This window comes from Pseudorasbora parva, chromosome 11 (assembly GCF_024679245.1).
Source record: "Pseudorasbora parva isolate DD20220531a chromosome 11, ASM2467924v1, whole genome shotgun sequence".
In the NCBI taxonomy this organism is placed as follows: Eukaryota; Metazoa; Chordata; class Actinopteri; order Cypriniformes; family Gobionidae; genus Pseudorasbora; species Pseudorasbora parva.
This window is the reverse complement of record NC_090182.1, coordinates 36,743,536-36,752,182: the sequence shown is the minus strand read 5'-3', so window position 1 is coordinate 36,752,182 and position 8,647 is coordinate 36,743,536. Positions and strand designations below refer to the sequence as shown.

At 36.4% G+C, this 8,647-nt stretch overlaps 1 long non-coding RNA gene across 1 annotated transcript; it reads right to left on the bottom strand.

Annotated features, from left to right (window-relative positions):
* On the bottom strand, positions 1 to 1,479 carry LOC137092387 (uncharacterized). Its single transcript, XR_010908261.1, has 3 exons — positions 1,426 to 1,479; positions 1,238 to 1,338; positions 1 to 550 (listed from the first exon to the last, which is right to left on the bottom strand). It is a non-coding gene; the product is annotated as an uncharacterized lncRNA (long non-coding RNA).
* Between the last annotated feature and the right edge of the window lie 7,168 nt (positions 1,480 to 8,647).

Sequence of the window (8,647 nt, the reverse complement as noted above, 5' to 3'; positions counted from 1 at the left end):
TTTAAGATATGAAAATAAAATTAAAAAATGACAACATTTTCCATGAGAAAGATCATTTTGTTAAACAACTTGTGCATACACATTTGTATGCAACATTTTTCTGTTAGAAAAGTCACATTATGGACTAAAACTTGAGAATAACTCAAGAAATGTTTTAAAAAGTCTTGCTACTTGCTGAAAGCTTGTATGTAGAACAATATTAAATGTTCATCAATCAATGCGGTTTACTTTTCACCAGAACTTGGTAATAATGCATTGTCTCAATCTAAGTCATGAGTTTGTTTTTAAGTGTTAGTATTTTTGGTGAAAACTTGCAAACATCCAGTTCCAAGAAGAGCTTCTGAAAGGCCTCAAAAGTGTGCCTAAGTTCTTTCAGGTAGGTGAGGTTAAGTGCATATGTGAGTCCAAGAAGAACAGCACAGGCTCTTGCCAGATTTTCCAAGCCAGCCATGACTTGCACCCCCTCCAAGATGATGCTGAAATCCTCCTGATAATCCCTCTTGCAGATGGCAATTTTTATTATGTGCTGCAGGATATCTCCATTGTCACACTGTAAAATAAACATTAAATAAGTATCCTTATCTTGTCCATCTCATTATAAGTCTTTCCATAATTATAAAGTTGATTTGTGTACGGTGTAAAACTAACACTTTCAAAAAATAAATTCTTATAACAACTTAAAAAGACATCTACAAACAAACCATTATAGTTTATTTTCTTTGTAATCACTGACACATAAAAATATTGTTTCAGTGGACCACAAAGACTGCCACAATAACATAAGTACAGTTTCAGCAATGTCAGAGGGTGTTTTCAGAGAAAAAAACAAAAGAAAAAAAATTACATTTAGTGACACTATTGTAGGGGGAGGGTTACATTTTGATGGTCCACAATAGACATTCTACTACCTGTACGTAACTACATGTCAACTAACTCAGAGTATTAGTAGACTGCTAGGTTAGGGTTAATAGATTAGTTAACATGTAGTTGCAGTTACTTATAGTCAGTATAATGTCTAAAGTGGACCTTCAAAATAAAGTGTTACCTTTTTTCATATAGTGGCTGACAAAAAAAATCTATTTTGTGTTAAATATATTCACATTAGCTTTATATAATTTTATTGAAAAAAAATATTGTTTAAGTTGCATTTCTATTTATTTATTTTTTAATATAAAAACAATGTACAAATACATTTCTCAAAACACCATAAATATATAGAATAATTGTAGTCACTTACATTGTACTCTTGGATGAGGTCATCCTCTTTTTCACCCAGATAAAAAAAATCAAGCAACGGAGGACAACGTCTCTCATCATGTCGATGTTTTTATCAGGATTCTGATGTGACAAAAGTTTTTAAATTAGCGTCACCCAAATTATTTGTATTTTTTTATAATAATAATTGATGTTATGAAAGTAACTTACCTGCATCATGGGTTCAGTTTTCTCCTTTAAAGTCCAGCCTAGTAGTCCTCCTCTGCAAGTGATACATTCAATACAGAATTTATATAAAGCTTACACTTCTTTAAACAAGTGTAAAATGTCAGTGTAATGTACAATAATTAAACTTTTTAACTGCAACATTTTTAAAAGTAATAATTAATTTCAGTTCAGATATTTTCACCTCAAACATCATTACAATAATCTGTTAACCTGCACTGCCCTTTAAAACAAATTTATCGCATACCAAATTAAAATAGATATAAGTTAGTTAATTAAGCCTTTGGGCTAGAAGGCTAATTGTGGTCTCATTTTAACATTTCGGTTTGCTTCAATTTGTAATTACAATCATAAATAAATACAAAAAAATGTCTTATAAATGTTTTAGAAATTATTTTCCATAAAATGTATTTTTAATAACAATTTAAATTGACCTTGTTGAGGTTTAGAAACACAATGCAGCTAAAACATGTCTGACAAAGTTATATTTCAAATGAATTAATTTATAAATCGCAATGCTACAGATTAAATTTGCTCCAGTTAGGATAAATATTCTGTAATCTGGTATGATATAGGTTAAATTACTACATAATTTAACATTACATTAAAAATACACTATATTCTTATATACATACCCGAGATGGTTTGCAGAAAAAGATATCTTCACGATCATGGTCACGACTGCTGGATGTTTTAGTCATGGTTTTAGCGTTTTAGCCAGAGAATTTCTACATGAGGTCGAGGATATTTGCAGGAGAGTCTACTTCTATGAACGAGTTGGGACATCGCGTACAGGCTACTGCAAGAGAGGGCGCCATCTGGCTTCGAGTATGAACGCAATATTACATCGTGCCATTTGTATTATTATATATTTTTTAATTATTAATACTCTTTTCTAGAAGATTAATTTTAAATTGTCATACATTATTATATTTTGAAAGACGTAATTTGAAGTTTTAAAAAGTTACATCTATTAATCTTCTTCCCAATATCAAGCTTACCGATGGCCTATGGAGAATATAACGTTAGCACATTGACGACGATTTATTTTAGCAATAAATATTCTAGCCCCAGCACAAGCATGTGGTGGTGTTGTACACACTGGATATAAGACAATCGTTCACAGTTTCGCAAGTCATATAATTTGTTTTCGTTGATTTAAGACAACTCATCTCATCTATTGTGCCTTATAGGCATCGGCATGACACAACTAAAATATGCGACAACCTCAGCTATGCTACTGAACAAGAGTGAAAACATAACTGTTCTATGAAAGAGCTTTAAGAAATAATGAGAAGCATAACTAAACTTACCTCTTATGTGATTGACGTTCGACCCCTCCGCCAAAAATGTCTTCTGATCACTGCCGTTCACTTTCAAATGGTGTCTCTAACCGCATAATTGAACCACTTCTCTTAAAATAAAATAGGTAAATTTTTTCTTAATTTTATTAGTTTATTTTGCTCAAATTAAGCCTAAAAATTGCACACATTTTCTTAAATAAAAGAGGAAAACCTATCTCTTGGTTTTATTAGTGAAATCTTCTTAATATATTCTATCAAACACAAAACCACAATTTCAATAATGAAATGTACCCATTATATTTAATTATCACATTATTATTTTTAATGAAAATTACAAGACCCATGATTAATTTTTTACAGTGCACAAAATATGTTGAAATGCAGTTTTGGTAAGTATCCTCATAAACAAAGACCGTTATGTCTTAGGTGAATGTAACCATTTGAGAGAACGTGTCTGTGCTTATGATTTTTGCCATAATCAAGCTGTCCTAAATTACCACATTTCCCTGATGTATTGACCATTCATTACAAAACAAAACAAAAAACTGTCAAAATGCTATATAAAGTGACAGAAGTCAAATTATCTAAATTGAGATACATGCTTAGTTCCCCAAAATTCTGCTGAAAACGTGACCAACATTATGAGTAGCTGAATCAGTGTTGACTATAATTAGGGTTATTGGGCTTCTGAGCCTCTTAGCAATTAACAAAGTTATATGCTCCAATGATTCATCTTTCTCTCCATTACCTGTGTCCAAATGGGTTTACTTTTACAGAAAACCAAGCATGCCTTCAAATCACATGCCAATTGTAAAACATGGTGCTGCATCTGTAATGGAGTGGGCAGCACTCCTGTAGGAGTCATCATGTGTGATGTTTGCTCTAATGGCATAGGAATATTAGAAATTTTCCAGGAACAGGAACGGAAAACACTTCAGTATTTCAGGAATTAAAATGCCTCATAAACCCAGCTAAATCCAAAAGGGCTTTCATGAACAGCAGTATGCAGTCATTAGACTCCTATAGCAATAACAGGACTGTTATACGTATATTGTCAGTTTTATTTTTTTATTCAAAAGAGAACCTAACAACTTTCTTAAAGAGCTTTCTTGTTTTCGGTCATTGTCTTTGTGCTCATCTATATGCTAATGTTCAACAAAATTGCAGATGTTAAACTGTACAGCATGTCTCCTCCTACATTACAGACCAAAAACTAAAGACTAGTGGCCATTTAAAACAAAAGGAAAAGCCTATCTACATATTCCACCCTATCTTCATATTTCAACAGGAAAGACACCAAAAGAAGAAGAAAAAGAGAAGAAGAAAATTGTACTTGTCAAGATATTTCTTATCTTGTCAAAAGCAATAATAGCACAATAATCTTTCACAGTTTTCCAAGACGATCTTTGGGAATGCCAGATATATTTCCATATTATTATTATTAGTTTATTTTTAATTTTTATTCTTTTTTTTACATATATGGGCATAATTATCACCTCTCTATTTATGTTAATTATCAAAAACAAGTGTTTGGTAATCACTAATTTCTCAGTGATATTAAAGACAAAGAAAGCATTTGCTCTCAACACTGCTTTTCTAACTAAAGGCTATTACTGCCTCTAAAAAAACAAAATAGCTTTCTCGTGGATAATGGCAAAAGAAAAGGTCATTGGAAATTACAAAATGTGGTATTTATATCGTTTCAATAAATCACTTTTCCTTTTTTTGTTGTTCTTTATCCATGCAGTGAAGCACCCCCTAGATAATCCAATGTGTTAATTTATGTACTGTAAATAAGCCCTGGCCCTGTCACATGAGGTTTCTGTTTAGTGGACTTCTTTAGTTCGTACCTCTTTCCTCAGTTAGTAGCCATTTACACAACACTGTTGTCAACTAAAAAAGAAAACTTCTTATAGGGCTGCACGATAATGGTAAAAATGGTAATCACGATTATTTTGATCAAAATCATAATCACAATTACTGATCACGATTATTCTGTCAAAAAGGCTAATGTTGTTTACCAAACTACACTTCCCCCAAACGGGCTGTAGGTGGCGCACCGACTTCATTTAACCAACTATGATAACGTCTCGGGTTATGACTATAACCCTTGTTTCCTGAGAGGGAACGAGACACTGCCTCGTCGAGTGACGACACTCTGGGAACGCCACCAGCGTTACGCGACTGAAGCATGAATTAAATCTATCCAACCCTAATTGGTGCTGCGTCATGACGTAGTAGATGACGGCATAACCGGAAGATACAAAGCGACGCTGACACACACACACACACTAGCTTATTTGCGCTGAAGCGAGCGCTCTGCCCGTGATAGGTTTGGTGACGAGACGCAGTGTCTCGTTCCCTCTCAGGGAACAAGGGTTATAGTCATAACCCAAGACGTTCCCTATATCGAGGGAACTCGCACTGCGTCGTTGAGTGACGACACTCTGGGAACAAACTACCCACTATCCCACACCGTGATCAGGCTCGTCCTAGTGTGAAGCTGGGGGACCAGGTACACTTAGGATGCGAGCACTCGGCCACCAGGCATCACTGGGAGTTGCAGACTGTTGAAACTTCTGATTTCCTCCCCTGGGAAGACCTCTTCAATAAACTATTAGAGCTCTGACTAGCAGAGCAGGTGAAGTCTTCCTTCTTCCGCCGTCACGTGAAGTGGAGGATGGAAGGCCTGAAGAACCACTGACCGTGCCACATTAGATGACACCTTGGGCACATAACCCTATTTTTCCCTAGGATGTAAGATGGCCTTCACTCCGCCAGGGAGAAACTCCAGGCAGGTTGGCGTGATAGCCAAGGCCTTGAGATCCCCCACTCTCCTCAGAGAGGGGATAGCGAGGAGAAAAGCTACCTTGAGGGTCAGGTTCCTTCCCTCGGTCGACTCCAGCGGCTCAAAGGGGGCCTCAGCCAGCCCTTCGAGCACCACTGCCAGGTACCAGATTGGGACTCTGGAATGAGCCGCAGGCCTCATTCTCCAAGCCCCATGGACGAGCCATACAACCAGATGGCACCTCCCCAGTGGTCCATCATCTATAGGTGAGTGGAAAGCCCCAATGGCATAGCCTCAGCCCCTACCTCAACAGGATGTCTTCTCCCTGGTTTTGGTACATCACCTTGAGGGATGACAATTTCCCATGGGACCACAGGAGGACCTAGTGCGCCAGTCTGCATAGAGGGCGTGATTTCAGGACCCCCTGATGATTCAGATATTATACTATGGCCCTGTTGTCGGATCATATCAGGACATGGTGGCCGCGGAGGTCCAGGAAAAAGCTCATCAGAGCTTTGTAGACCGCCAGCATTTCCAGGCAGTTGATGTGCCAGGAAGAATGCTGGGCCCCCATGGACCTCTCGCAAAGCGGCCTCCCATGAACTGCCCCAGCCAGTGAGGGAGGCATCTGTTGAAATGGTTTTCTGGCAACATGATGCTCCCAGCACCTCTTGGGACAGAAACCAATGTTTCTTCCATATGATAAAGGAAAGAGGGCATCTGCGCATAACCCTGATCATATGAAAGGAAAACCCATTAGTCTTCAGCCCCCACTGTAGGGGTCTCATGTGGAGCGTCCTGGCCGCGTCCCGGCCGCACACACATTCACCGTCCTTAACAACGCGAGTGCTGTCTTGCTCTCTATTATAGTTAATGTGCACTGTGAAGTAACATACAAACAATGAACAGTTGTATTTGTATTAAGTAAGATTATCAAAAAATAATGAATACAGTAACAAATGTATTGATCATGGTTATTTCTTATATTAGTTATTAGTCTAATCCAGTGTTTCCCAAATGGGGTGCCGCATATTTAATATGGGTTGTAACTTGAAAATAATGCTTGTTTCTGTCAATGGATACATGTGCTGGCTCCTCAGTTATACAGTAAAACAACAGCAAAAATAAAAGAAAAACGTGGGCAAAACGGTCTCTCTTTGTAAAAAAAAAATTGTTTAATGCATGCGAGTGCTGCCGTATGTTTAATATGACCAGTCGTTTTTCCATCATCACCCACGTGAAAAGACGCGAATGAGACGCGTACTGTGAGATCTTTCTCTGTGCATGTGTCCCAAAGCGCACACTCGTCTCACAACGCACAAATATTGAGTTAACTTTTAAATCTTGCGCTTAAACGAACAAACTCACACAAAATGTATGTCAACATTTGTATGGCTTAAGAGAACTTTATACAGTCGAGAAAAACGACAACTATCCTTGTATTGGGTCTTGAAGGGGCAGTAGCCTTTACTGCTGTCTGTTCAATATCAAACAAAAGATAAGGACATCACTCACTGATCTTGATTGAATAGCTTTTGTAAGTTTAACAATGATTAATTTTTAATTTAAACAGTTAAATATTCAGTTATTTTACATTTGATTACTTTATTCAATTTCTCTACTTAAAAACTAATGTTAGACTTACCTGAAAAAAACTGAGAAGTATGTTTATTTTATTAGTATCTTTGCTCGATAGTATTTATTTGTGATGCTGTTTGTATTTAAGTTATTTGTTGGACTTTTATTAGTCCCTTTTCCCTGAACATACCAAATATTGAACCGTACAGAAACCGTGAACCTAAAACCATGATACAAACCGACCCGTGAGCAATCTGTACCATTATACCCCTAGCATAACGTATGTGAGAGGGTGCCACAACATTTAGAACATTTTCAAAGGGTGCCATGACTGAAAAAAGGTTGGGAGCTAATGTAATGGTAACTAATCAAACCATATTTTAATGTGTAACAAAACAAATCATTTACTCAGAACACCTCTTGAAATAAGAATATAAGTGTGCTTATATTTGTTTTTAGTAAGATTTAATCTTAATGAACTACAGTATTTTCAGGTTATTTATATGACAATTACCTAAAAAATTATTTAGCCTAGTTTAGACTGGAGTGATACAAAAGGTATCACTCCAGGTGAGGTGAAAACAGTGAGGTGAAAACAGGGAAAACAAGTGCAAAGCGAGTTGTAGTTTGCTAGCTATTAATTGTATTCAATTGTATAAAAAACTTGACTATTAGTCAAAATAAACTTTTTAGATAATGAAATATGATGCTCAAACTTTTGACTTCTTTCTTTAACAACACAACACAATACTTGTACTTTTACTTTCAGTACTTGAGTAGTACATTTTTAAATAAACTACTTGCAATACTTAAGTACAAAAAATGTTGAATACTTTTGTACTTCTCTAAGTATGGAGCTTAAAGAGGACTTCAACTTCTACTCAAGACACTTTTTTGATAGAGCACTTGTACTTTTACTCAAGTCTTGGTCTCTAGTACTTTATACATCTCTGCTTTTTGGACAAACAACACCAAATAGACAAACAATTCAAACACAGAGCGCTTCGCTGAAGAGCAAAAATCTAGTGTGTGTTTGTGTGTCAGCGTCGCTTTGTATCTTCCGATTATGCTGTCATCTACTACGTCATGACGCAGCACCAATCAGGGTTGGTTAGATTTCCTTCATGCTTCAGTCACGTAACGCTGGTGGCGTTCCCAGAGTGTCATCACTCAACGACGCAGTGCCCGATACAGGAAACTTTGTTAGATGGTAAATCAATACAAAACACATGGATTTGAGGAACGCTTTTTAATCAGTATTCACATTAGATTTTTAAAGCAACATAATATGTTTGCAAATGAGACAAACTGTTGAGCCCAGAAAATGAACACAACACGTTTAATTACACTTTGTTTTCCTTCCATAAAAAAAAAAACGTTATAAAGAAAAGGCTTAACATCACTTAATTTAATCATTTAGCAGACGCTTTTATCCAAAGCGACTTACAAAAAAGGGGAGTGTAATAGAAGCAACGAAACAGACAAGGCCAACAACCTGTAAGAGCGGTAAGAAATCTCAATTAATTAGCACAGTACA